This window comes from Henckelia pumila, unplaced genomic scaffold (assembly GCF_033568475.1).
Source record: "Henckelia pumila isolate YLH828 unplaced genomic scaffold, ASM3356847v2 CTG_525:::fragment_3, whole genome shotgun sequence".
NCBI lineage: Eukaryota > Viridiplantae > Streptophyta > Magnoliopsida > Lamiales > Gesneriaceae > Henckelia > Henckelia pumila.
Genome location: NW_027331857.1, coordinates 4,342,515 through 4,370,382, shown reverse-complemented (window position 1 = coordinate 4,370,382; position 27,868 = coordinate 4,342,515).

Below are 27,868 nucleotides of genomic sequence, written 5' to 3'. Positions count from 1 at the left end.
TAAATACCTCTTCAAAGTGGGTGAGTTTAAAACATTTTTTACACCATGATTCTCTACAAACCTACATGATAAAACAAGGTGGACGATAAATCCATATAAGTTTTACTTAATTTCAATATAGAGATTTATCTCTTCATATTTGATGTTGCAATTATAAATTTATTATTATTTTATTTATTGAACTAATTTCATCTCTGACTCATAATAAAAAGTGAAAATAATGTGTATTAAATTAAAAAAATAACCTATTTTTTTAATATAAATCTAAATTACAAGTTAACTCTTCAATATAAATAATTAAAAATAACATAATACTTATTCATTCATACATTAGATCTCATGCATGTGCTTAATTTTTTTTTGAAAAAAATTATTGTAATATAATCTAATAATCTCTAATAAGTTAAGGAAACTTATAACATAATAAAATTTAGTTTTTTATATCATTATTATCATAAATATTGATATTTTATAGATTTAAAAATACATGAAAATGCATTTATATAATTAATTTACAGACTAAAAGATCATAATATGTATAGTTTATATTTTGACAAATCTATTGTCTTTAAATTTTAAGCTCGTCATCTTATACCTCATTTCTTTTATTTCAAAATAAAAAATAAAAGCTCAAATGATTTTTAAGAAAAAGAACCGATTTCACTAAAAATAATGTTGATAACTAATAGCCAAAATGCTGGTTAGTTAATAGTTTGGGGATGAGTTTGAATAGCCTGGTCCTAAATGGATCTTCAAACACTATTTTGCATGCATTGAACTCATATAAAATTAAATCAAATATATGAAAACTGTGTCCACTGGCGATACAAAAAAAAAATACAAAACTAACATATTATTGTCATCAAAAGGCTATATATTACAATGATTGTGGTAATTTGATTTTTGCATATATGTTGTATGATTGTGACATCAGTTATGTAATAGTTAACATAAATCATTATCTAATAGTCATAACAATATTTGCATTAACTTTTAACTTCTTACCAAATAATCAGGTTCCTTTATGTGAGAAAATACACCTCCTGTTCGAACCATGCATCCACGAGAACTTACTGATGCCATATTTTGGATACCCAACAAGGCCTAAAATGAAAAGGAGTCTATTGTAAATCATTATAAACTCATTTTAAATATTTAATTTTTCTCATGTAAGATAGGGGTATCACAGTGCCAGTCGTTAATGTATATAATAGTTCCAAAAGGTTACTCATCCAACATGAAAAATCTTGTGTGCATTTATGAGCTGAAGTTGACTGGCTTAAAATCCCATGATTTTCATGTTCTAATGCAGCATTTTCTGCCAATACTCAAACGTGATGCACTGCCAAAACATGTTAGATATGCCATCATAATATTATGCTTATGTTTCAACGAAATTTGTTGCGAGGTTATAGATGCAATCAAGTTAGATGAGTTGCAATCTGGCTTGGTTGTTACGCTCTGTTTATTGGAGCAGTATTTCCCATTCCTTCTTCGTTGTTATGCTGCACTTAACAGTCCATCTTGTTCGTGAATTCCGATTATGTGGACCTATTTACTTCCGGTGCATGTATCCATTCGAAAAATGCATGAAGGTGCTTAAGAGTTATGTAGGCAGTCAAAAACATCCCGAAGGTTGCATTGTTAAGAGATATTCAACAAAATAAGTAATTGAGTTTTTTTTCTGAATACCTCGACGGACTTGATCCTGTTGGGGTTCCTCAATCAAATCGAGACACCAAATCAAATGTTCCAGGCTTCTTAGCATGCAAACCACCAATTAAAGTGCCACAAATTGATACAAGCACTTTTGACTGTGCTAGAAAATATGGAAGAAGTATCTCCCTACATAATGTAAGTTTAATTAATTAATGTATAATTATGCACATATGTAATTTTCAATATCTGCTGTCTAAAAAAATTTTTACATAAATATTTCCATAGTGAACATAAAACCATTTTAAAGTCAATGTTCCCGAACAAATAGAATGGTGAAAGATGGATACAAGATGCCCACAATAAGAGGTTCATTGGATGTTTTCGTGCAATGGTTAGGTGGATGTAAAAAATTTTATGTAATCAATTTACGGTGAGCAAGTTGTATCTACTATTTTAATCACCATTTTCAAATTGAATGCATGTCAGGTGGCTGCTGAAATCGACAGTTGTACAATGAGAGGCGAAAAGGTGACGGGTTGATGCTTATGCATTGGGTATATATATATATTTTTTCCTAACAAGTTTATATGTATGTGTGTAAAAAAACAACGTAAAAAGATACCAGTTAGGAAAAAAGGTTTTCATAAGTACTTGGTATTAGAGAAATGTCATATTTATCTTAGATTTGCTTCTTGAATTTTCTAGATTGGTATCTTTATAGAACTAAGGTTTGAAAACATTTTATATATGCAAGTGTTCATGTAAGTTATGAATTAACCTAATATTTCGACTTAAGATGAAAATTGGTTTGATAACAGGAAAATTATTTTTAGTTTTGGACAATACCAATATATGGAAAGCTTGAGATAAATTTATGAAATCGTTTTTTTATTTACTAGTATAGAAATTGAATATAGAATGTAGCCTAATAAATATTATGCGATTAATGATTGATTACGTTGAAAGGTGAATAAAAGTTTTTACCTCACCACTGAATTGAGATTTTATTTTTATAAGAAATCTTTTATTATTGTGAATTATCTTGAGTTTTAATATTTCATGTAGTGTTCAGTTCCACTTTGGGATTTTTAATTAGTGATAGAATTATTATTTCCTTGTAGAAAATTACATTATTAGGAAACAATGATATCTTAGCATAAGAGTAAACTCTACCATTTTCAATTGAATGAACAAGTCTGGGTTAATTAGATTTCGATGCCTAAGTACCGTCATTGTGAGATTTTGGGTTTCTTACAACGATAGAAGTTAATTATAATAGAACGTATTAAGAATGTCATATTTTAAAAACTGAAATAGGACCCTATGGGTTATTGGAATATAGAATATGTTAAAATATTGTTGTACCGGGCTTGTAAGACTAAAAAAAATAAAATAAAAAACTTAGCGTAAAGAAATAGAGAAGAAGCGTTGAAAAAAATGCATGAACATTAAATAAAATGAAATAAGACAAACCACGCTCTTATCATTCCAAAACAGAGAAGCTGAAAAATGTGCCGTGCTCGATCCGCAGAAGTTGGCGGATCTAGCCAGGTACTATTCACAAAAAAAAAATTTGAATTATTCTTTTTGAGTATTTGTTTTATATATGATTAATTGGTTTTAATCATTAATTGCCCTAAGATGAGATTACAACCCGAGGTCCCCACAACAGGTGGTATCAGAGCATAAGTTTCTCGGACTGAGAATAGATGAGCGGGGTTAGATCGAGTCTTTTATTCTGGTTTAGTTATTCTTGAAGCATGTTTATTATTTGACTTGATTTACAGCTTTAAGAATTGCATGTTATCTGTTATCTGATATGATTGGAAGCATGTATGATTACGACTGAATCAGATTCGATCTTTTGAGAAGGCATTGTGAGTTGAAACAGAATGGTTTTATCTGAGATTGAATTGTACACTAATCTGTTTGATTATCAGATATGCCTCCCCGACCAGCACCGAGGGTTAGACAGACATTGGCTATGAATGAGCCTGAACAGACAAATGCTGCACAGGTCCCAGTGACAGCAACTGAACATGGACAGGGTAGTACTTCTACTGATGAGTTTAGTGATGCTAATCCGATGGAGAAACTTCTGAAATGATTCCAGTCATTCCAACCCCCGAAGTTGAAAGGAACTGAGAATGCTGTGGAATGTGAGAATTGGCTGGAAGATATTGAGCAGTTATATGAGTCTATTGACTATTCAGATGATCGTCGTGTGAGACTGGTTATTCATCAACTCCATGGCCTTGCCAAGAGTTGGTGGATAGCGACGAAGAAAGCATTGGAAAACCAAGGTACTGTTATTACCTGGTCTGTATTTCGAACTGCTTTCTATCAGCGTTTCTTTCCTGTGTCTTATCGCAAGGACAAAGGAGCAGAGTTTGCCAGTTTGCAACAGGAGCAGTTGAATATCGAGGAATATGTTGCCAAATTCACTAGCCTGTTGAAGTTTGCTCCACATATTGCTGTTAGTGATGAAGCTCAAGCCGATCAATTCATCAATGGCTTGAATCCTGAGGTGTTTACACTTGTGAACTCGAAAAGACCGAATACCTTTGCTGATGCTCTGAATCGAGCAAAGGGTGCAGAAGTAGGGATATTGAAACAACGAGGAGCACAGTTTGTGCCACAGCCAGTGAGACAGTCTCAAGAACAGTCACAGATTCCACCGCCACCTCGATTTGAAGCTGGAGGTAGCAGTAGTGAAAAGAAGAATTTTTTTAAGGGCAAGAGTAAACAGTTCAAGAGATCTGGTATTAGTAGCTCTTCGAGTTCAGGTAGTTCCCGACAGTCTAGGGCTGGACAGAAGCCTGATGTGTATTGCACCAAGTGTGGTGGACGCCATACCAATGAACAATGCCGAGGTGTATTTGGAAGCTGCCACATTTGCAACAAGATGGGACATTTTGCACGAGTGTGTCCACAACGAGGATCCGAAGGTGCACAGGGTGCGGGATCATCGAGACTGGTAGGTAAATCTACATCTTCTGTTCACTCTTTTCAACCACAGCCTGCAGCACCGAGTAGAGGAGGAGGTCAGACGGTGAATCAACCTCCGAGGCAACAAGCACGAGTGTTTGCATTGACAGAAGAGCAAGCACAAGCAGCACCGGACGATGTGATTGTAGGTAACTGTTTTCTTTCTGGTTATCCTGCCTATGTCTTATTCGATACTGGTGCGTCGCATACCTTCATATCTGAACAATTTGTTACGATGTATTCATTGCCTGTTGAGTCATTAGCTACTGTAGTGTCTATATCTTCACCGTTGGGAAAAGATATAGTATCAGTGAAATTTGTTAGAAACTGTGTACTACAGTACGAAGGTAATGAAGTTGAGCTTGACTGTATCGTTCTTGGTTTATTTGATTTTGATTGTATAATCGGTATCGATATGTTAACCAAGTACAGAGCAACAGTTCACTGTTTTCAGAAGATTGTGCAGTTCAGACCTGATATGAATGATGAATGGAAATTTTATGGTAAGGGATCACGAGCTAAAATTCCTTTGATATCTGTTATTGCTATGACTGATTTGTTACAGAAGGGAGCAGAGGGATTTTTTATCTATGATTGCTATTGACTGATATACCCGTGGTGAGTGAGTTTGCAGATGTATTCCCTGATGAGATTCCAGGATTGCCACCGTACAGAGAGGTAGATTTCGGTATTGAATTGATGCCAGGTATACAGCCGATATCGAAAGCACCTTATCGAACGGCACCGATTGAACTGAAAGAATTGAAAGACCAACTCGAAGATTTGTTGGCCAAGGGATATATCAGACCGAGTGTTTCCCCTTGGGGTGCTCCGGTGTTATTTGTTCGAAAGAAGGACGGATCGATGAGATTATGTATTGACTACCGGCAATTGAACAAGGCAACGGTAAAGAATCGCTATCCTTTACCTCGTATCAATGATTTATTTGATCAATTGCAGGGTTCGTCGGTATATTCGAAGATTGATCTACGATCCGGATATCATCAATTGAGGGTTAGAGACGAGGACATTCCTAAGACTGCGTTTAGAACCAGGTATGGCCATTATGAATTTATAGTCATGCCTTTTGGTCTAACTAATGCACCGGCAGTTTTTATGGGATTGATGAATAGAGTATTTCAAAGATATCTAGACGACTTTGTGATTATCTTTATTGATGATATATTGATATACTCTAAGAATCTGTGTGAACATGCTGATCATCTCCGAACTGTATTGAGAATATTAAGAGAAGAGAAATTGTATGCCAAGTTATCCAAATGTGAGTTTTGGTTGCAGCGAGTTGTTTTTCTTGGTCATGTGATTTCAGGAGATGACATTTCAGTGGATCCGAGTAAGGTTGAAGCTGTGATCAGTTGGCAGAGACCGACATCTGTGCCAGAAATTTGAATTTTTATAGGCTTAGCTGGTTATTACCGTCGTTTCATTCGAGATTTTTCATCGATAGCGAAGCCTATTACACAGCTTACACAGAAGAATGCACCATTTATTTGGTCTGAAGCATGTGAAAGAAGTTTCGTCGAACTTAAGCAGAGATTGACGACAGCGCCGATTTTAATAATCCCTACAGGTACTGGTGATTTTGTTGTTTATTGTGATGCTTCTCACCAGGGTTTGGGATGTATTTTAATGCAGAAAGGACATATTGTCGCTTATGCTTCTCGACAACTGAAACCACATGAAGTCAGGTATCCGATTCATGATCTTGAATTGGCTGCAATCGTTTTTGCATTGAAGATTTGGAGACATTACTTATACGGCGAGAAGTTTGAAATCTTTTCTGATCACAAAAGTTTGAAGTATCTGTTCTCACAGTCTGAATTGAACATGAGACAATGACGATGGCTTGATTTATTGAAGGATTTTGATTGTGAAATCAAATATTATCCGAAAAAATCTAACGCAGCAGCAGATGCCCTGAGTAGAAAAGTATGTGCTCTATCTTTATCTACTGTAGGTGTATCTAATTTGATTGAGTATTGTTGTATTTCTGGGTATGTATTTGAGACAGATAGAAGGCCTATGAGAGTGTATGCAATCAGTGTTGAGCCAGAGTTATTGATTCGTATCAAAGAAGCACAGAAATCTGATCAAAATGTGCAGAAATCGATTGAAATGATCCGATCAGGACATCATTCTGAGTACAAGGTTAGTGATGATGATATCTTGTATGTGAATAACCGAATAGTTGTTCTCAATATTGCAGACTTGAGACAGAATATTCTTAAAGAAGCCCATTGTAGTCGCTTTAGTGTTCACCCTGGAGGCAGAAAGATGTACAACGACTTGAAGAGTCAGTACTAGTGGAAACAAATGAAGTCTGATGTGACTGAATTTGTGTCTAAATGTTTGAATTGCCAACAAGTGAAGGCTGAACGAAAGAAACCAGGTGGCTTATTACAGAGTTTATCGATTCCTGAATGGAAATGGGATCACATTTCCATGGAATTTGTAACGAAGTTGCCACGATCATCTCGAGGATCATCGACAGATTGACGAAATCTGCGTGCTTTATTCCTTACCGAATGACTTATCGTCATGATCAAATGGCGGATCTCTATATTCGAGAAGTGGTAAGACTACACGGTGTGCCAAAGTCGATTGTATCTGACCGAGATCCAAGGTTCACTTCGCACTTTTGGCATAGCCTACAGGAAGCTCTAGGTACGCGTTTACATTTGAGTACTGCTTATCATCCTCAAACTGACGGTCAATCCGAACGAACTATTCAGACTCTTGAGGATATGCTTAGAGCTGTCGTAATTGATTTTGGGACTACATGGCAAGATTCTATACCACTCGTGAAATTTTCTTATAACAACAGTTATCAGACGAGTATAGAGATGGCACCATTCGAAGCGTTATATGGAAAGAAGTGTCGATCGCCTTTGTATTGGGATGATGTTTTTGAGGTACCTGAGTTAGGGCCAGATATGATCAGACAGATGACTGAGAAGGTGAAACTGATACAGCAAAGAATGAGAACAGCACAGCACAGACAGACGAGATATGTGAATGTACGACGACGGCCGTTATCTTTTGATAAGGGAGATAGAGTGTTTCTGAAGATTTCACCGTTCAGAGGCACCGTTCGATTTGGCAAACGAGGGAAATTATCTCCGAGGTATATTGGGCCGTATGAGATTCTCGAGAAGATAGGAAATCTAGCTTATCGGCTCGCTCTTCCTATGTCTTTATCTGGAATACATGATGTCTTTCATGTATCGATGTTGAGGAAGTACATATCTGATGCATCTCATGTGATTCGCTCCGATGAAGCTGAGTTGGATGACACTCTTAGCTATTTCGAGCAACCTATTTAGATTCTTGATAGGAAGACAAAGCAACTCCGAACGAAGACCATTCCATTGGTGAAGATTCAATGGAGTAGACATGGAGTTGAAGAAGCAACGTGGGAAGTCGAAGAAGATATGAAGCAACGATTTCCTTATCTATTTCACTGATGTGAGTTCTTATTCAGTTTTAAGTTATTCTTTATTCTTATGAGCATGCGGACTGCATATCTATACTGTTTATGAATTCGAGGACGAACTCATGTCTTAGTGGGGAAGAAATGTAAGGCCTCGGATTAATTAATATTAATTCAAATTTATTTAATTTTAATCCGAGTATATTTAATTTGGGAATATTTAGAGTTTTGATTTAAATTCTAATATTCTTAAATTATTTAGGATTGAAATTGAATTAAAATAAGGGCCGAGGACCAAATTGCAAATAATGAAGAATTGAGGGGCCAAAGTGCAATTTTGGCTAAAGTTATCATATTTTAATTGTAAGACTCAGCATGAAACGTGTACTTGCCTTAGAAATTCAGAATTCAAGAACAGAGGAGCCGAGATCCTTTCTTTTCTTTTGAGTTTTGATTTTCAAATCCTTGTATCTTTTGACTTGATCGTCCGTTTTCAATTCCGAAAAGTGTTCTGGAATCCTTACGACGAGGGCTTCGATCTCGTGTAAGTTTTATGTTATTTGGATTTCGAAATCAGTATGGACAGATATCAGATGTTGAGTTTTTTATTATGTTTATCGACGTTTATGCGATTCTATGTCGAAACCGGATTGAGAAGTTTGTATTGAATGCATCTAAACATGATTTCCAGCTTATGGTTGTTGATTATAGCTATTGAGATGAATATTTGAATGATATATCAGCTGGTTATTGATTTGGAATATATGTATAACTGGTTTTGAAGTTAGAAATGGTTTTGGGATTACGTCGGTTACCGATTTTCAATCGCTATGTCGTTTAATCGAGTTTTGGAACTGTTTTGATAGCCGATATTTGAGTTAAAGTTGTTGTTGATATGTTTTGAATGTTATAGTATTTTTCTTATTCAGTTTCAGTTGAGTTTGAAGGCTAAACGACACGAGACGCCGACTTGAACTAACGAAGAAAGAGTTGAGGTTTGAAATGCGATTGATTGATGAATTCTTGATGGTTTTGACTCGTTTCTGAAATGATAGATTGATATGAAGTTTGATATATGTATTTTGATTATATCTCACAGATTTTAAGAGTTCAGAACCTCGATAAAAGAAGGTATAATGACGACATCTCGAAGTAGGGACTTTGAAACTCAAGAACGACTATTTTTTAGTTGGCCCGCAAAAACCACATACTTGTTTATGTTTTTGATTTGATTGTGATGTTGTCGATCCATCTCAGGTAGTGGATCTTTAAATTTGAGTTGATATGATGCTATATTGAATTGATTCTATGCCAAGGTTTCTGTTAACCTTATTTGCGAGTCGGTTACGAACTCGTTAGATGGATATCCATGTCAAGATCAGTTATGAATCTTGATGGCCTCAAAGTTACATGAATCAATTCGTATTTGAAGCGTTTATGTACTCTATTTGTTGAGTCGAGTTTTAAATAGAGTCGATATGATTTATTTAACGCTTTCTATATGTTGGTTATACTGAGAATTGTATCTCACCGGAGTTTATCCGGCTGTTGTCTTGTTTTGTATGTGTGCATGACAAAAGATGGGGCAGAAGCTAGTCATCGACGTCATTGACAGCTGGGAGAGAGTCTAGCACGTGAGGACTTGGGTTGTAGATGTATTTAGAAGCATGGTAGAACACTTAACATGATATATTGGAAGAACTTTGAAACAAGTTGTGTAATCTTATGTTTTGAGTAGTTTGTGATCTAGTTGAAGTTGTAAAAGCTAGTTTATTATGCTCAAGACTTGATTTATGAGTATATGTATGTTTATAGAAGTTATATCATGTTTGTTGAATCCGATATTTTGGTGATAACAAACAACAACTCAGTGTATAGGAATGTGCTGCCAACCATTGTATTTCAGGAATCTACTACAACTTCTACCGGAAGCTTGTCAACCGCCTTTGCTCTCGACCGGCTGAAGTCACAAGCCTATCGACTGGCTATCAAAACCAGCAGAGGATAAATCTCTCTACCGGAAGCTTGTCAACCGCCTTTATCTCTCGACCGGTTGAAGTCACAAGCTTATCGACTGGTTATTCAAACCAGCAGAGGACAAATATCTCTACCGGTAGAATGCCAACTGCCTATCTAGATATCTCGAGACAAGTACCTGTGACAAGATGTTCTTTGCAGGATCTTTTATTAAAAGCAGAACCGGCGTTTCAGAAGATTTGTTGACTCCTGCAAATCAAGACAACAGGTTGTACCAAAATGGCAAAAACACAGAATGACTGCAGATAAAGCATTCGACCGTTTATTCCAGTTTTGGACCCTGGAAGTTGTCTGCAGTGTACGATCCTCATGCAGAATCATCAATGCATTTATGAGCATTAAATGTGCATTCAATGCAGCATCAGAACGTTCAAAATAAAGACGTTGATGATTGACCTATATAAAGGGAAGATTGCTCAAAAAAAAAAAAACAACAAGAACAACAACAAGTGATACGAGACAACGAAGAGAGACAAGCAACTCAGAAAAATTTCAATCACTTGACTAATATCAGAAGTCCTCATCTGATATACTTGAGCACACTTACAAGATCATTCATCTGCTGCTCAAATAAACCTCGCCTACAGTTCACATATCTGATCGTCAAGGATCATCCTAGGGTTTTCAAGCCTCTCGACCGCTCTGCAGTCTGAGAAGCTCAACTCAACTATATTCAGTGTTGAAGAGACTTGAAGCTGCTCTGAAAGCTTCCACCAGTCTGATAAGAACTGAGAATCTTATCTGTGTAAATCTAGGAGTTTCGGATTAGGCATTGGATAAGTCCTAAGTCTGAAGTGGGTGTATTACAAGACGTTGTAATAACCAAAGTCTTCTAGTGAATTCCTTCCTAAGTGGAAGAAGGGGAGACGTAGAAGGATTAAGCCTTCGAACTTCCATAAAATCGTGCTCTAGCATTTACTGCCATTTATCTTACATCCTGCTCATACATTGCATTATAAACTTTGCATCACTAAAACCTCTGAACTATTTCCGCACTATTTAAGTTGTTCAAAACGTTTTAGAAGTTGAGAAAACTGATTAAGTGAACTAAACATCACTTGATCATTTTAAAGAAGAAGAAGAAAAGTTTCAGAGTGTATTCACCCCCCCTCTACCCTCTGAACCGATCCCAACAAGTGGTATCAGAGCGGGTTCCTTTCTCAACTGCTGATCTGAAGTTTTCAAATCATGACTTCTTTCAACAGAATTCCTATGTTTTCTAAAGAAGAGTATGATGATTGGAAAATTCGCATGCAGGCACATCTTGCAGCACAGGATGATGACATGCTATATGTCATAACAGACGGTCCTATCAAAATTATGAAGGTCAACCCAGCTCTAGCCGATGGTGCAGGACAAATGATTGAGAAACCAAGAGCTGAGTGGACCACTGAGGACAAAAAGAAGGCCAATCTTGACAATGTGGCCCGGGACATCCTATACAAAACACTGGACAAGAATATGTTCAGCAAAATCAAGTCATGTTCCACAGCAAAGGAGATTTGGGAGAAGCTCACTCAGCTGTGTGAAGGGAATGACCAGACAAAGGAAAACAAGCTCACTCTGGCCATTCAAAAATATGACAACGCCAAAATGAAGCCAGGGGAAACCATGGCTGAATTTGATGAACGGTTCAGTAGTATCATCTGTGATCTTATTGCTTTAGGTAAAACTTATACTAACCGTGAAATTGCTGTGAAGGTTATGAGAGCTCTGCCCAAAGAATGGGAGATCAAGACAGTGGCCATGAGAGAGTCAAAAGACTTGAGCAAGGTTGAACTGCATGATCTCTTTGCAGATCTCAAAGCCTATGAGTTCGAGCTCAACATGAGAACAGAAGATGAACCATCCACTTCTCAACCAACCAAGGCCTTAACCTCAACCGTGATATGTCCACCGGTCGAGGAAGCTCCAAAGAGATCAGCTGAGCAAATCAGCAATGAAGCCATGACACTCTTTGTCAAGAAATTTGGTAAATTTATGCGTAAAAACAATTCTAAATTTAAAAATTATCATAAATCGGACCATACAAACGATGGTCCTACTTGTTTTAACTGTGGAAAGCCAGGCCACTTCATTGCAGACTGCACCAAGCCTAAGAACAATGATCAGAAGCAATTCTCCGAAAGAAGAAGGGGTAAGGAGGATAAAAGGACGTTTAGAAAAAGAAGAGACCAAAGGGTTCTAGTAGCAGACGAAAGCAAAAACAAGTGGGCTGAGTCTGACTCTGACAACTCCAATACCGGAAGCTCTTCAGATGACAGCGATGATGAAAAAGTGGAATGCCTTATGGCCGACATCGAAGAAGAAGCTGAGGAGGTATTTGACTTTGGCTCACCTGAATTTACTCACAGTGATTTAGTTACTGCTTTACACGAAATGGCTAATGAATACAAAGCATTATCCAAGGAGTTCGAGGAAGTAAAGGCAGAAAGAGCTGACCTAAAAGATAAGTCAAGCAAATCAAGCTGCATGCAGCAAAAAGAGCTTGATGGTCTTAAGGTCAAGCTAAGTCTGCTGGCTACTGAGAACGACACCTTGAAAAGAGTATTCCAAGCTACCTTGATTGAGAATAAAAAACTACTTGAAACCATTAAGGCTTGGAATAAATCTTCGGTAACCATTGACAAGATTCAAGAAATCCAAAGACCGGTACATGATAAAACCGGTCTAGGGTTTGGAACAAATGAACAGTCTATGGAATCCTGTATTCAGTCAAGCCTGGACAAAGGCAATCTTAACAAAATAAGATTTGTCAGGTCCAGCACGATATATGAACACGATAAGTGCAGCTTTGACAAAAATCAGAAAGTATCGAACGAACGAAGCTCTAAGCATAGAGGGCTGGGATATGTGGATCCCCAGACCTCTAATCAAAGAGGAACTTGGATCAAACCAAAACCTAATGAAAGAAGAAAGGGAAACCAATCTAATTTCAAAAGGCCATGGAATGAGTCTAACTACTCTAAGAAAAGATGGTCAAAGGAGAAGCCTTACCAGTACTTTAATTGCAGGCCAGTTCAAAAGAGGTACAGGCTAACTGATGAAAATAAAAAAGGCAAGCAGCACACAGCAACCTCACAAGCACACACATTTACTGCCTATCGACCGCACAGATTTCTGGACACACACACGGGCAAACCTGTAAGGGTGTTCCAGGTGTGGGTCCCGAAAGGGCTAATCCGACCTGGACCCTACTAGATATGGGTACCAAAAGTTCTTCACTCTTTGCAGGTACTAAAAGTCCAAACGGGCGAGAAAACCACTTCTATCAAGGACACTACCTGGTATTTAGATAGCGGTTGCTCACGACACATGACAGGGAATCCAGAACTTCTAACAGAAGTGGTGTTGTGCAAAGGACCAAAGATCAGCTTTGGAGACAACTCCAAAGGTAAAACCGTGGGTAAGGGTAAGATCATCCATGGTAACATCATTATTAAAGATGTGTTACTTGTTGACAAACTATGCTATAATTTGATAAGTATTAGTCAACTATGTGACAATGATCATTCGGTCGAGTTTCACAAACACACTTGCCTCATAAAAAATGACAAAGGTGAGACTCTTATGACCGGTGTACGAGACCTAAACACCTACAAGGTAAACTGGTCTTGCTCACATATTTCTTCACCTACTTGTCTTACTGCTCATCATGATAAACATTGGTTGTGGCATAAGCGATTAAATCATCTAAATTTTAAGTCCATTTTTAACCTGAGGAAGCATGATTTGGTTTCTGGTCTGCCCAAAGGAGATTTTATAAAAGACAAAGTTTGTCCTGCTTGTCAACTAGGAAAGCAGGTGAGAGCAACTTTTAAAAATAAAGGGTGTATGTCTTCTTCCAAATGTTTAGACTTACTTCACATGGACCTATTTGGTCCTATACCAGTAAGAAGCATAGGGGGAATGAGATATGCTCTTGTTGTTATAGATGACTTTTCTCGATTTACTTGGGTCATCTTTCTCTCTTCAAAAGATCAAACTGCACCTCACCTGATTAAGCTTTTTAAACGCTTGCAAAATGAACAATCTACTGTGATAGATAGAATCAGGAGTGATAGAGGGACTGAATTTTTAAACACCACTCTTATGACTTATCTAGATGATCAGGGAATCAAGCATGAGTTGTCAGCTGCTAGATCCCCACAGCAAAATGGGGTGGCTGAAAGAAGGAACCGTACTTTAAAAGAAGCAGCCAGAACTATGATTGCTGATTCAAATGTTTCTCAAAGACTTTGGGCAGAAGCAGTTAACACAGCTTGCTATACTCAAAACAGATCTATGATTAATAAACGATTTAACAAAACTCCATATGAGATCTGGAATGGCACAAAACCTGATATTTCTTATTTCAAAATTTTTGGGTGCAAATGCTTTATCCACAACAATGGCAAAAACCATTTGACAGCCTTCGATGCCAAAGCAGACGAAGGAACTTTTATTGGTTACTCAGCCGTTAGCAGAGCTTATCGAGTGTTCAATCAAAGATCACTAACGGTCGAGGAAACCATTCATGTTGTTTTTGATGAATCTACTCTATGTACAGAACAAACTCAAGGGAGCATAAATGATCTGAGTCACAGACTGGAAAACACAAATCTACAGGAAGAGAGTGACAGTGATCTATATCCTCCAAAGAAGGATGATCCAGTTCTCTCTACCGGGTGTGATCAAACAAGGCCAGAAGTGGATCCACCGGTTGATAACAATCCTCCAGCCAATGATGATCCAGTAAACGAGGACGTTCATCAACCAATTGATGACAACCCTTTAGGGAATTATTTTAGGTGGAACAAAGATCATCCACCTGGGTTGGTCATAGGTGACCCTTCTGCTCCTCGAAAAACACGTGGTCAAATGATTAATGAATTCTTGCATGCCGCTTTCATATCTCAGGTAGAGCCCAAGAAAATAGATGAAGCTCTATCAGATGCCAGCTGGATTGAAGCTATGCAAGAAGAGTTGAATCAATTCACCCGCAACAATGTTTGGCATCTAGTTCCTCGACCGAAAAATCAAAATGTGATTGGAACTAGATGGGTGTTTCGTAACAAGCTCGATGAACATGGCACTGTTGTGCGTAACAAAGCTCGACTTGTTGCTCAAGGATTCAGACAAGAAGAAGGCATAGACTTTGAGGAATCTTTCGCGCCAGTTGCAAGACTAGAAGCAATCCGCATCTTTCTTGCTTATGCAGCCTTCAAGAATTTTAAAGTTTATCAAATGGATGTGAAGTCTGCATTCCTCAATGGTCTACTTCAAGAAGAGGTGTACGTTGAACAACCACCAGGTTTTGTCAATCCTACTCATCCTCAATATATCTATAAACTTGACAAAGCTCTCTATGGATTAAAACAAGCACCACGTGCTTGGTATGACACTTTGCTAAAATTTTTACTGGAACATGATTTCCAAATTGGAACGGTCGATAAGACCCTGTTTAAATTTGTAAAAGGTGATCATGTGTTACTAGTACAAATTTATGTTGATGACATTATATTTGGGTCAACTAACCCCAAGTTGTGCTCAAAGTTCTCTAAACTGATGAAGGAGAAGTTTGAAATGAGCATGATGGGCGAGCTAAACTTCTTTCTTGGACTTCAAGTAAAGCAACTTGAAACTGGAATATTCATCAATCAGTCCAAGTATGCCAAGGAATTGGTAAAGAAGTTTGGAATGGAACAATGCTCAACTGTATCTACCCCCATGAGTACATCAATTAAGCTTGATAAAGATGAAGGGGGAATTCCGGTCGAGGTAACCATGTATCGAGGCCTTATTGGTTCACTGCTCTATTTGACTGCCAGTCGACCGGATATCATGTATTCAGTTTGTTTATGTGCTAGATTTCAAGCCGCACCTAAGCAATCTCATTTCATTGCTACCAAACGAATACTTAAATATATTAAAGGAACTACTAATGTGGGTCTTTGGTATCCCAAAGATTCAAATCTTAATCTTATTAGCTATTCAGATGCAGATTATGCAGGTTGTAGAATTGATCGCAAAAGTACAAGTGGCACATGTCAATTCCTTGGAGATAGACTAATTTCATGGTCAAGTAAGAAGCAGACATCAATTGATACCTCGACCACCGAAGCAGAATACCTTGCTGCTGGCAGCTGTTGTGCTCAAATACTCTGGATTCAACAGCAGCTTAATGATTATGGGATTCGGTCGAGTGAAGCTCCAATCTACTGTGACAATACAAGTGCCATAGCCATCACTCACAATCCAGTGATGCACTCTCGGACAAAGCACATTGATGTCAGGCATCACTTTATCCGAGATCATGTCTTAAAGAAGGAAATCAGGCTGGAATACATCTCTACCGATCAGCAAGCAGCAGACATATTCACCAAGCCTCTACCGGACGCTAAGTTTTCATATTTTCGAAATATTCTTGGCTTAGTAGATTTAAGTTAGTATGCATGTGTTTAGGGGGAATGATTGTCAATATGACATTAATAGATTAGCTGTTACGTTGCCATTAATATTGGCATATCATCCGCCTTTAACTAGTCTCTGACAGGCTTCGTACTAGCAGCTTGGTGCTTTGAACCAAATGACATTAATTGGGCGCCGTGATTATGCTCTTCAAAACTTTTTGAATTTCAAAAATACTTTTCATGACATCACCCTATGGCCCATAGGTTCCTATATATACTTCTTTACACTCGTATATCAATCTTTCACCTTTGCTAAAAACTTTCATATTGTATTAAACGCTCCAACGAATTACTCTCAAGCTTTTGCTTACTCTTTGCTCGAGTTCTTATCTACAGATATCATGTCGATCCAGAAGACTTGCCTCGCCATCAACTTTGATTCCGTTGTTAAGGCAAACAACGCAGGAATAACTGAGGTCTTCACCATGCTTGAAGCCTCTGGACTGAAGAAATTTCTGGAATGCAGCGCCATCTGCGATTTGCCTGTTTTGAAGGAGTTCTTCGCAACTGCTCAAATCGAGCATGGGACTATCAAATGCTTGATCAAGACAGAGGTCTACTCCTTCAATCAGAAGTTCTTCGCCAGCACATTTGATCTGCCCTCCAGGGGTTTGACAAAATGCACGGATCTTCCAGATGGTAACTGCTCTTATTGGTTGAAGGAGTTCTCAACTACTGATGCTCCGATCAAACTGCCGGCCCAGAAGACATCTCTCAAAGCTCCATTCAGGCTACTGACTAATATCGTGGCCAAGAATCTTCTGGCCAAGGCTGGATCTTACGACAAGGTGACGCTGGAGAAATTTCAATACATGGCTTGTATTGCCTCCAAGATCAACATAAACTGGTCAGACATTCTGTTCAATATTCTATGTGAAATGATCAGGGGCAAAGGGCAATCCGAGGGATTTGCTTTGCAAATCTGCCACATCTTGGGCGTCCTTGGAGTGGACTTTTCCAAGACTGAGCCTCTGCATCCCACCAAATGGCTCAACAAGTCTACGATTCTCAAATTCCTGAACAAGAAAGAGACTGCGGTCGACACCTTGCCCTCAACCGCAAAGGTTATTGCTATCCCTCAACCGCTTTCAACGGTTTCGGTCGTGGCCAAACCAGTCCATACCAAAAAGTCTGCCAAGCGTCAACTGATCATCGAATCTGACTCTGAAGATGAATCACGTGAGAATGTTCCACTGATTCAAGCTTTCAGCAGGTCATCCCCTTCGGTCTCCAAAGCAGCTGTGTCATCCACGCCTGCAGGCGAGAAGAAGAGGCAGCACAAGAAGCTAAAGTCTCTTTCTGGACTTGCTCCTACCCTGCCAACGGTCGAGACTACTACCGTTGTTGCTTCTACTGCTCCTCGTCCTACAAAAGGTGTGATAATCCGGGAAGGTGCCTCATCAGCTCCTGAGGTCACTCTAGCTGATCCCAAAGACAAAGGGAAAGGTGTGATGATCTACACACCCAAGGCTCAACCAGCAGCTACGATAGAACTCAATATGATCATCTCTCACGTGCTCCGTACTGTCAAGCGTCATCTACAACGTTTTGACAGATGGCATCACTCCCGCACTCACTTGACACTCGCTCAAATATTTCCTAAATGGAAATCTTTAAACGTCATTGAGCAGAAGATGCTTCTATTTGCTGATACTGAAGACATCGTGGAGGCTCTGGGAAGAAGACATCTCATAGACTTGAAGCTTCGAGGAAGCCTGCTATCACTGCTAATTAATGAGCGTGTCAAGAATTTCAAATCCAAGAGTCCTACCGCTGCCGATGACTTTGTGATTTTGACTGGACTACAGGATAGTCTACGTCAAATCACTCAACTACTTCAGCACTTCCAAGCTCTCAACAATGTCAAAACACCAGCTTCAGCAGCCTGTTTGCAAGCTTATGTGCTGGAAGCACAAGTGATGATGAAAACCTTTCTCACTCAAGATCAGGGTGAAGAAGACGTCTATGCTCTCCCTTCTTCAGATGGGATTCTGACCGATCTCATCACTGCTGACCTCTTTCAATCATATGCTCTAAGATCGAGTGTAGCAGCATCTTCATCGGTCGACCCCTCCTCAACCGCAGTCCAAGCAGTTACTCAACCGGAAGCAGTTGTGATTGCTCACTCCTCTCCCGTGACGACCGCTCACACTTCTCCCGGTCATTCACAAGATGTTTTAGAAGTGGTTGCACAAGAGATACCTGTCACCTCTGTGACAGAGGCTCCTTGCAGTAGTGAAGCAACAGTGCCCCCAACGGAGATATCAAGCACTATTGTATCACCTGCATCTCCAGAACAGCAAGTGACTGATGCTGATCCAGCACTTCAACCGTCTCCATCTACTGAAAAGTTTATGGAAGATCTCATTATGGATGAACCAAGTGCTGATCCTGGTACTCCACCAACCATATTGGCTGCAGTCGAAACTATTACATCTCCAACTGTACCATTATTGGAAGGTCCATCGGGTAGCTCTCCAGCAAGTTCACCCGCACCACATCATCGTGAGTCTAGCCCGGTTTCACCAAGAAATGACTTAGAAGGGCAAATGATTCAGACTGATGATTCTTTAATTGAAGCCATGGCCGCAGCTCTAGATCATACCTTGATAAATCGGCTTCATGAGCTCATGCAAACGGTTAGGTCCTTCTCTCAAGACATAACAAACTCATCCTTATCGGTCGATAATTCACGCCAGACGATGATTCGGCATTTCGAGACCGTGTCTCGAGACCTTGCTCGTCTGTCCACAGAGATCACTAATCATCATCGCACTCAAATCAACACGCTCTCTACCGTCTCCGAACAAGTTATCCGATCCGAAAATCGCCTTCATAAGCAGTTGAATGATCGGATGGACACTATGCAAGCCACTCTACTTGCTCAAATCGATGCAAAAATAGACACTATGCAAGCCTGCCTTGGCACTCAACTCACTGAGGTCATCCTTCGGCTCAACCAAGGTGATGCCAAAAAGGGGGAAGAAGAGCAACGTAGAGCAGCAGAGGCAAGAAGACGTGAAGAAGAGTCCAGAAGAAAAGAAGAAGCCGACAGAAGAAGAAGAGAAGGCGATAGGTCAGGAGGAGCCAGTTGGTTCAAAAGATGAACAACTTATCTCTTCTTTACTTATCGCAGCCGCATCTTATTTTTTTCTGTAGGTGTAATAAAAATGCTTATTGTACTTAATGAAATTCATTCTCTCAATGAAGTTCATTTTAATGCTTTCATATTGTTCTTGGAGCACTTAAGTTTTGTCATCACCAAAAAGGGGGAAATTGTTGAATCCGATATTTTGGTGATAACAAACAACAACTCAGTGTATAGGAATGTGCTGCCAACCATTGTATTTCAGGAATCTACTACAACTTCTACCGGAAGCTTGTCAACCGCCTTTGCTCTCGACCGGCTGAAGTCACAAGCCTATCGACTGGCTATCAAAACCAGCAGAGGATAAATCTCTCTACCGGAAGCTTGTCAACCGCCTTTATCTCTCGACCGGTTGAAGTCACAAGCTTATCGACTGGTTATTCAAACCAGCAGAGGACAAATATCTCTACCGGTAGAATGCCAACTGCCTATCTAGATATCTCGAGACAAGTACCTGTGACAAGATGTTCTTTGCAGGATCTTTTATTAAAAGCAGAACCGGCGTTTCAGAAGATTTGTTGACTCCTGCAAATCAAGACAACAGGTTGTACCAAAATGGCAAAAACACAGAATGACTGCAGATAAAGCATTCGACCGTTTATTCCAGTTTTGGACCCTGGAAGTTGTCTGCAGTGTACGATCCTCATGCAGAATCATCAATGCATTTATGAGCATTAAATGTGCATTCAATGCAGCATCAGAACGTTCAAAATAAAGACGTTGATGATTGACCTATATAAAGGGAAGATTGCTCAAAAAAAAAAAACAACAAGAACAACAACAAGTGATACGAGACAACGAAGAGAGACAAGCAACTCAGAAAAATTTCAATCACTTGACTAATATCAGAAGTCCTCATCTGATATACTTGAGCACACTTACAAGATCATTCATCTGCTGCTCAAATAAACCCTCGCCTACAGTTCACATATCTGATCGTCAAGGATCATCCTAGGGTTTTCAAGCCTCTCGACCGCTCTGCAGTCTGAGAAGCTCAACTCAACTATATTCAGTGTTGAAGAGACTTGAAGCTGCTCTGAAAGCTTCCACCAGTCTGATAAGAACTGAGAATCTTATCTGTGTAAATCTAGGAGTTTCGGATTAGGCATTGGATAAGTCCTAAGTCTGAAGTGGGTGTATTACAAGACGTTGTAATAACCAAAGTCTTCTAGTGAATTCCTTCCTAAGTGGAAGAAGGGGAGAAGTAGAAGGATTAAGCCTTCGAACTTCCATAAAATCGTGCTCTAGCATTTACTGCCATTTATCTTACATCCTGCTCATACATTGCATTATAAACTTTGCATCACTAAAACCTCTGAACTATTTCCGCACTATTTAAGTTGTTCAAAACGTTTTAGAAGTTGAGAAAACTGATTAAGTGAACTAAACATCACTTGATCATTTTAAAGAAGAAGAAGAAAAGTTTCAGAGTGTATTCACCCCCCCTCTACCCTCTGAACCGATCCCAACAATGTTATTATCTTTGATTGATATTGTATTGTGCCAAGATGCAAGCCTTGACAGCAAAAACTTTTCTGCTGAATTTCTGGAAAATGTGTCGTGCTCGATCCGCAGAAGTTGGCGGATCTAGCCAGCCCTGATTTTTCCAAAACAGAGAAGCTGAAAAATGTGCCGTGCTCGATCCGCAGAAGTTGGCGGATCTAGCCAGCCCTGATTTTTCCAAAACAAAGAAGCTGAAAAATGTGCCGTGCTCGATCCGTAGAAGTTGGCGGATCTAGCCAAGTACTATTTACAAAAAAAAAAATTGAATTATTCTTTTTGAGTATTTGTTTTATATATGATTAATTGGTTTTAATCATTAATTGCCCTAAGATGAGATTAGCAACCCGAGGTCCCCACAACAGGTGGTATCAGAGCATAAGTTTCTCGGACTGAGAATAGATGAGCGGGGTTAGATCGAGTCTTTTATTCTGATTTAGTTATTCTTGAAGCATGTTTATTATTTGACTTGATTTACAGCTTTAAGAATTGCATGTTATCTGTTATCTGATATGATTGGAAGCATGTATGATTACGACTGAATCAGATTCGATCTTTTGAGAAGGCATTGTGAGTTGAAACAGAATGGTTTTATCTGAGATTGAACTGTACACTAATCTGTTTGATTATCAGATATGCCTCCCCAACCAACACCGAGGGTTAGACAGACATTGGCTATGAATGAGCCTGAACAGACAAATGTTGCACAGGTCCCAGTGACAGCAACTGAACATGGACAGGGTAGTACTTCTACTGATGAGTTTAGTGATGCTAATCCGATGGAGAAACTTCTGAAACGATTCCAGTCATTCCAACCCCCGAAGTTGCAAGGATCTGAGAATGCTGTGGAATGTGAGAATTGGCTGGAAGATATTGAGCAGTTATATGAGTCTATTGACTATTCAGATTATCGTCGTGTGAGACTGGTTATTCATCAACTCCATGGCCTTGCCAAGAGTTGGTGGATAGCGACGAAGAAAGCATTGGAAAACCAAGGTACTGTTACTACCTGGTCTGTATTTCGAACTGCTTTCTATCAGCGTTTCTTTCCTGTGTCTTATCGCAAGGACAAAGGAGCAGAGTTTGCCAGTTTGCAACAGGAGCAGTTGAATATCGAGGAATATGTTGCCAAATTCACTAGCCTGTTGAAGTTTGCTCCACATATTTCTGTTAGTTATGAAGCTCAAGCCGATCAATTCATCAATGGCTTGAATCCTGAGGTGTTTACACTTGTGAACTCGGGAAGACCAAATACCTTTGCTGATGCTCTGAATCGAGCAAAGGGTGCAGAAGCAGGGATATTAAAACAACGAGGAGCACAGTTTGTGCCACAGCCAGTGAGACAGTCTCAAGAACAGTCACAGATTCCACCGCCACCTCGATTTGAAGCTGGAGGTAGCAGTAGTGGAAAGAAGAATTTTTTTAAGGGCAAGAGTAAACAGTTCAAGAGATCTGGTGGTAGTAGCTCTTCGAGTTCAGGTAGTTCCCGATAGTCTAGAGCTGGACAGAAACCTGATGTGTATTGCACCAAGTGTGGTGGACTCCATACCAATGAACAATGCCGAGGTGTATTTGGAAGCTGCCACATTTGCAACAAGATGGGACATTTTGCACGGGTGTGTCCACAACAAGGATCCGAAGGTGCACAGGGTGCGGGATCATCGAGACTGGTAGGTCAATCTACATCTTCTATTCACTCTTTTCAACCACAGCCTACAGCACCGAGTAGAGGAGGAGGTCAGACGGTGAATCAACCTCCGAGGCAACAAGCACGAGTGTTTGCATTGACAGAAGAGCAAGCACAAGCAGCACCGGACGATGTGATTGCAGGTAACTGTTTTCTTTCTGGTTATCCTGCCTATGTCTTATTCGATACTGGTGCGTCGCATACCTTCATATCTTAACAATTTGTTACGATATATTCATTGCCTGTTGACTCATTAGCTATTGTAGTGTTTATATCTTCACCGTTGGGAAAAGGTATAGTATCAGTGAAATCTGTTAGAAACTGTGTACTACAGTACGAAGGTAATGAAGTTGAGCTTGACTGTATCGTCCTTGGTTTATCTGATTTTGATTGTATAATCGGTATCGATATGTTAACCAAGTACAGAGCAATAGTTGACTGTTTTCAGAAGATTGTGCAGTTCAGACCTGATATGAATGATGAATGGAAATTTTATGGTAAGGGATCACGAGCTAAAATTCCTTTGATATCTGTTATTGCTATGACTGATTTGTTATAGAAGGAAGCAGAGGGATTTTTGATCTATGCAGTTGATATACTGAAGTCTAGCCATAGAGGGATTTGTTGAAGAAGGGAGCCCTGATTTTTCCAAAACAGAGAAGCTGAAAAATGTGTCGTGCTCGATCCGCAGAAGTTGGCGGATCTAGCCAGCCGTGATTTTTCCAAAACAGAGAAGCTGAAAAATGTGCCGTGCTCGATCCGCAGAAGTTGGCGGATCTAGCCAGGTACAATTCACAAAAAAAAAAAATTTTGAATTATTCTTTTTGAGTATTTGTTTTATATATGGTTAATTGGTTTTATTAATTGCCCTAAGTTGAGATTAGCAACCCGAGGTCCCCACATAAACCGATCCACGGGAGTCGTTACTTCCAGTCTTGATGCCAAAATTGAAAATATTTAATAAACTAAATAAATCTTTCCAAGCATACTTAGAAATATTATGGCAGCCAGGAAAAGTAAACTGACTCATAATAAAAAGAAAATAAAATACTTCTACTTTTTCAAAAGCTCAACCAATTAAATACATAAACTGTTTTCTTAAAAAGATTTAATCGCGGAAGCTGCATGGTCATGATTTGCACCACCACACGACCACCGCACTCGCTAGACAGCACCACATATTCATCATTACCTGCATCGTAAAGTCTAGTGAGCCTAATGGCTCAGCAAGTAATATCCGGATATAACAAACATATATAACTCTATAAACTTAAATTGCACTTTAAACATATACTTTAAATCTTAAAACCTTGAAAAATTCAAGCATGCATACACATAGCACACAATCCTTAACATTTACCTTTAAACATTTAAACACGTCGCAAAAGAGACACCTCAACCTTTACTTTACACCTCAACATATATCGAACACCTCGCAAAAGAATACATCTAAACACACTCCAAACACATCGCAAAAGAAAGCATCTCGACACATATCAAAGACATCGCAAAATAATGCACCTTAACCTCATAAAAATTATTTCTTTTCTTTCGACCCGTGGCTCAGAAACTTTCCTCGACTTTCTTTCCTCAACTTTATAAATGGTCTCTTGATCAAGATTATACAAGGATATCCAGTTTGGAGGGGCATTATGACCCGAAGGCCTTATCCAACACTCCGTCAAACCTCAAGTGGAGGGGCATCATGACTCAATGGCCTACATCCACACTCTGTCTTCCTCTTGGGAGGGGCATCATGACCAAGAAGCCTACATCCACACTCCGTCAACCTCAACCTCAACCTCAATAGTAATTTTACCACAAGCCATAAAAAATATTTTTCCTCACTTCTTTACCTCAATCCTCAATTCCAGAACACACACACAACAAAATACACAGCAAAACACACAAATACACACTACCCCAAAATACACCCAAACCCACACAAACTCACACATAGAACACACGCACACACAACCCATATACACAAACTCACCACACTCCACTTGACACATTACCAAAATTTTCACAAGTAAAATAAACAAATACTCATGCACCCATTTAAAATTTACTCACAAACCCACGATGGACCCTCACCAATAAAGCCTACACACACGACAACAACACACACTTATGGAAACACACACACACGACAACACACCTATACGTACATATACCCACGCACACTGTACGATTTCAAACTTGCTTTGTTTTCTTTGTTTTCCCTTTTTCTTTGAAGCCCACTCACGGCCAACACATAATTATATATAAATAATATTATAAATTTTTCTTCGACTAGGTAATACCGTAATAGCTTCGATCATGTGGATCTCAATCATACATAGCACAAAAAAATTATATAAACATATTTACTCCCTTTTCTTTGATACATCAAAAAAACGGAATCCCAAAACATCACTTTTCTTTGATATTACTCACTTATAAACCTAGATCATAAACAAGGAATACTTGGTATTTTATCTCCCAAAAGTCTGATAATCATCTTAACAAAACAGAATAATGACCTAATAATAGACTAGAGTCCTAAATAAAAGAGTTTTCAAAAATAAAAATTCCTTCCCGAACAGCCCGTCTCGCTCGATCCGTAAAGTTTGACGGATCGAGCGAAAAATTCTCTGTCTCTGAAATCCAATTTTCTTCTTCCGGTCGCTCGATCGGTAGAGTTTTACGAATTGAGCGACCAAATCTCTGTCCATATGTTCTTCAAAATGCCACAGCCTATAAAATAAACCGGGGAACATGTAATGAAGACACAATAAATGAAATACAAACAAAATACTAAATTAAAACACATAAATGAATGCAAAACAACAACAGTATGATGTTAAAATATGCAACACAAACACGAATATCAGTATGCTTTCACTGCAATTTCCCTATGGAAAGATCCAAATATAGTTGAACATGCAGCCACATAATTAATGATGGCATATATAGAATGAAGAGTTTACTGTCACGTAAATACCTCTTCAAAGTTGGTGAGTTTGAAACATTTTTTACACCATGATTCTCTACAAACCTATATGATAAAACAAGGTGGACGATAAATCCATATAAGTTTTACTTAATTTCAATATAGAGATTTATCTCTTCATATTTGATGTTGCAATAATAAATTTATTATTATTTTATTTATTGAACTAATTCCATCTCTTATTCATAATAAAAAGTGAAAATAATGTGTATTAAATTATAAAAAAATAACCTATTTTTTAATATAAATCTAAATTACAAGTTAACTCTTCAATATGAATAATTAAAAATAACATAATACTTATTCATTCATACATTAGATCTCATGCATGTGCTTAATTTTTTTAAAAAAAAATTATTGTAATATAATCTAATAATCTCTATTAAGTTTAGGAAACTTATAACATAATAAAATTTAGTTTTTTATATCATTATTATCATAAATATTGATATTTTATAGATTTAAAAATACATGAAAATGCATTTATATAATTAATTTACAGACTAAAAGATCATAATATGTATAGTTCATATTTTGACAAATCTATTGTCTTTAAATTTTAAGCTCGTCATCTTATACCTCATTTCTTTTATTTCAAAATCAAAAATAAAAGCTCAAATGATTTTTAAGAAAAAGAACCGGTTTCACTAAAAATAATGTTGATAACTAATAGCCAAAATATTGGTTAGTTAATAGTTTGGGGGACGAGTTTGAATAGTCTGGTCCTAAATGGATCTTCAAACACTATTTTGCATGCATTGAACTCATATAAAATTAAATCAAATATATGAAAACTGTGTCCACTGGCGATACAAAAAAAATACAAAACTAACATATTATTGTCATCAAAAGGCTAGATATTACAATGATTGTGGTAATTTGATTTTTGCATATATGTTGTATGATTGTGACATCAGTTATGTAATAGTTAACATAAATCATTATCTAATAGTCATAACAATGTTTGCATTAACTTTTAACTTTTTACCGAATAATCAGGTTCCTTTATGTGAGGAAATACACCTCCTGTTCAAACCATGCATCCACGAGAACTTACTGATGTCATCTCTTGGATACCCAACAAGGCCTAAAATGAAAAGGAGTCTATTGTAAGTCATTATAAACTCATTTTAAATATTTAATTTTTCACATGTAAGATAGGGGTATCACAGTGTCAGTCGTTAATGTATATAATAGTTCCAAAAGGTTACTCATCCAACATGAAGAATCTTGTGTGCATTTCTGAGCTGAAGTTGACTGGCTTAAAATCCCATGATTTTCATGTTCTAATGCAGCATTTTCTGTCAATACTCAAACGTGATGCACTGCCAAAACATGTTAGATATGCCATCATAATATTATGCTTCTGTTTCAAAGATATTTGTTGCAAGGTTATAGATACAGTCAAGTTAGATGAGTTGCAATCTGGCTTGGTTGTTACGCTTTGTTTATTGGAGCAGTATTTTCCATTCCTTCTTCATTGTTATGCTGCACTTAACAGTCCATCTTGTTCGTGAATTCCGATTATGTGGACCTGTTTACTTCCGGTGCATGTATCCATTTGAAAAATGCATGAAGGTGCTTAAGAGTTATGTAGGAAGTCAAAAACATCCCGAAGGTTGCATTGTTAAGAGATATTCAACAAAATAAATAATTGAGTTTTTTTTCTGAATACCTCGACGGACTTGATCCTGTTGGGGTTCCTCAATCAAATCGAGACACCAAACCGAATGTTCCAGGCTTCTTAGCATGCAAACCACCAATTACAGTGCCTCAAATTGATACAAGCACTTTTGACTGTGCTAGAAAATATGAAAGAAGTATCTCCCTACATAATGTAAGTTTAATTAATTAATGTATAATTATGCACATATGTAATTGTCAATATCTGTTGTCTAAAAAATATTATACATAAATATTTCCATAGTGAACATAAAACCATTAAGAAGTC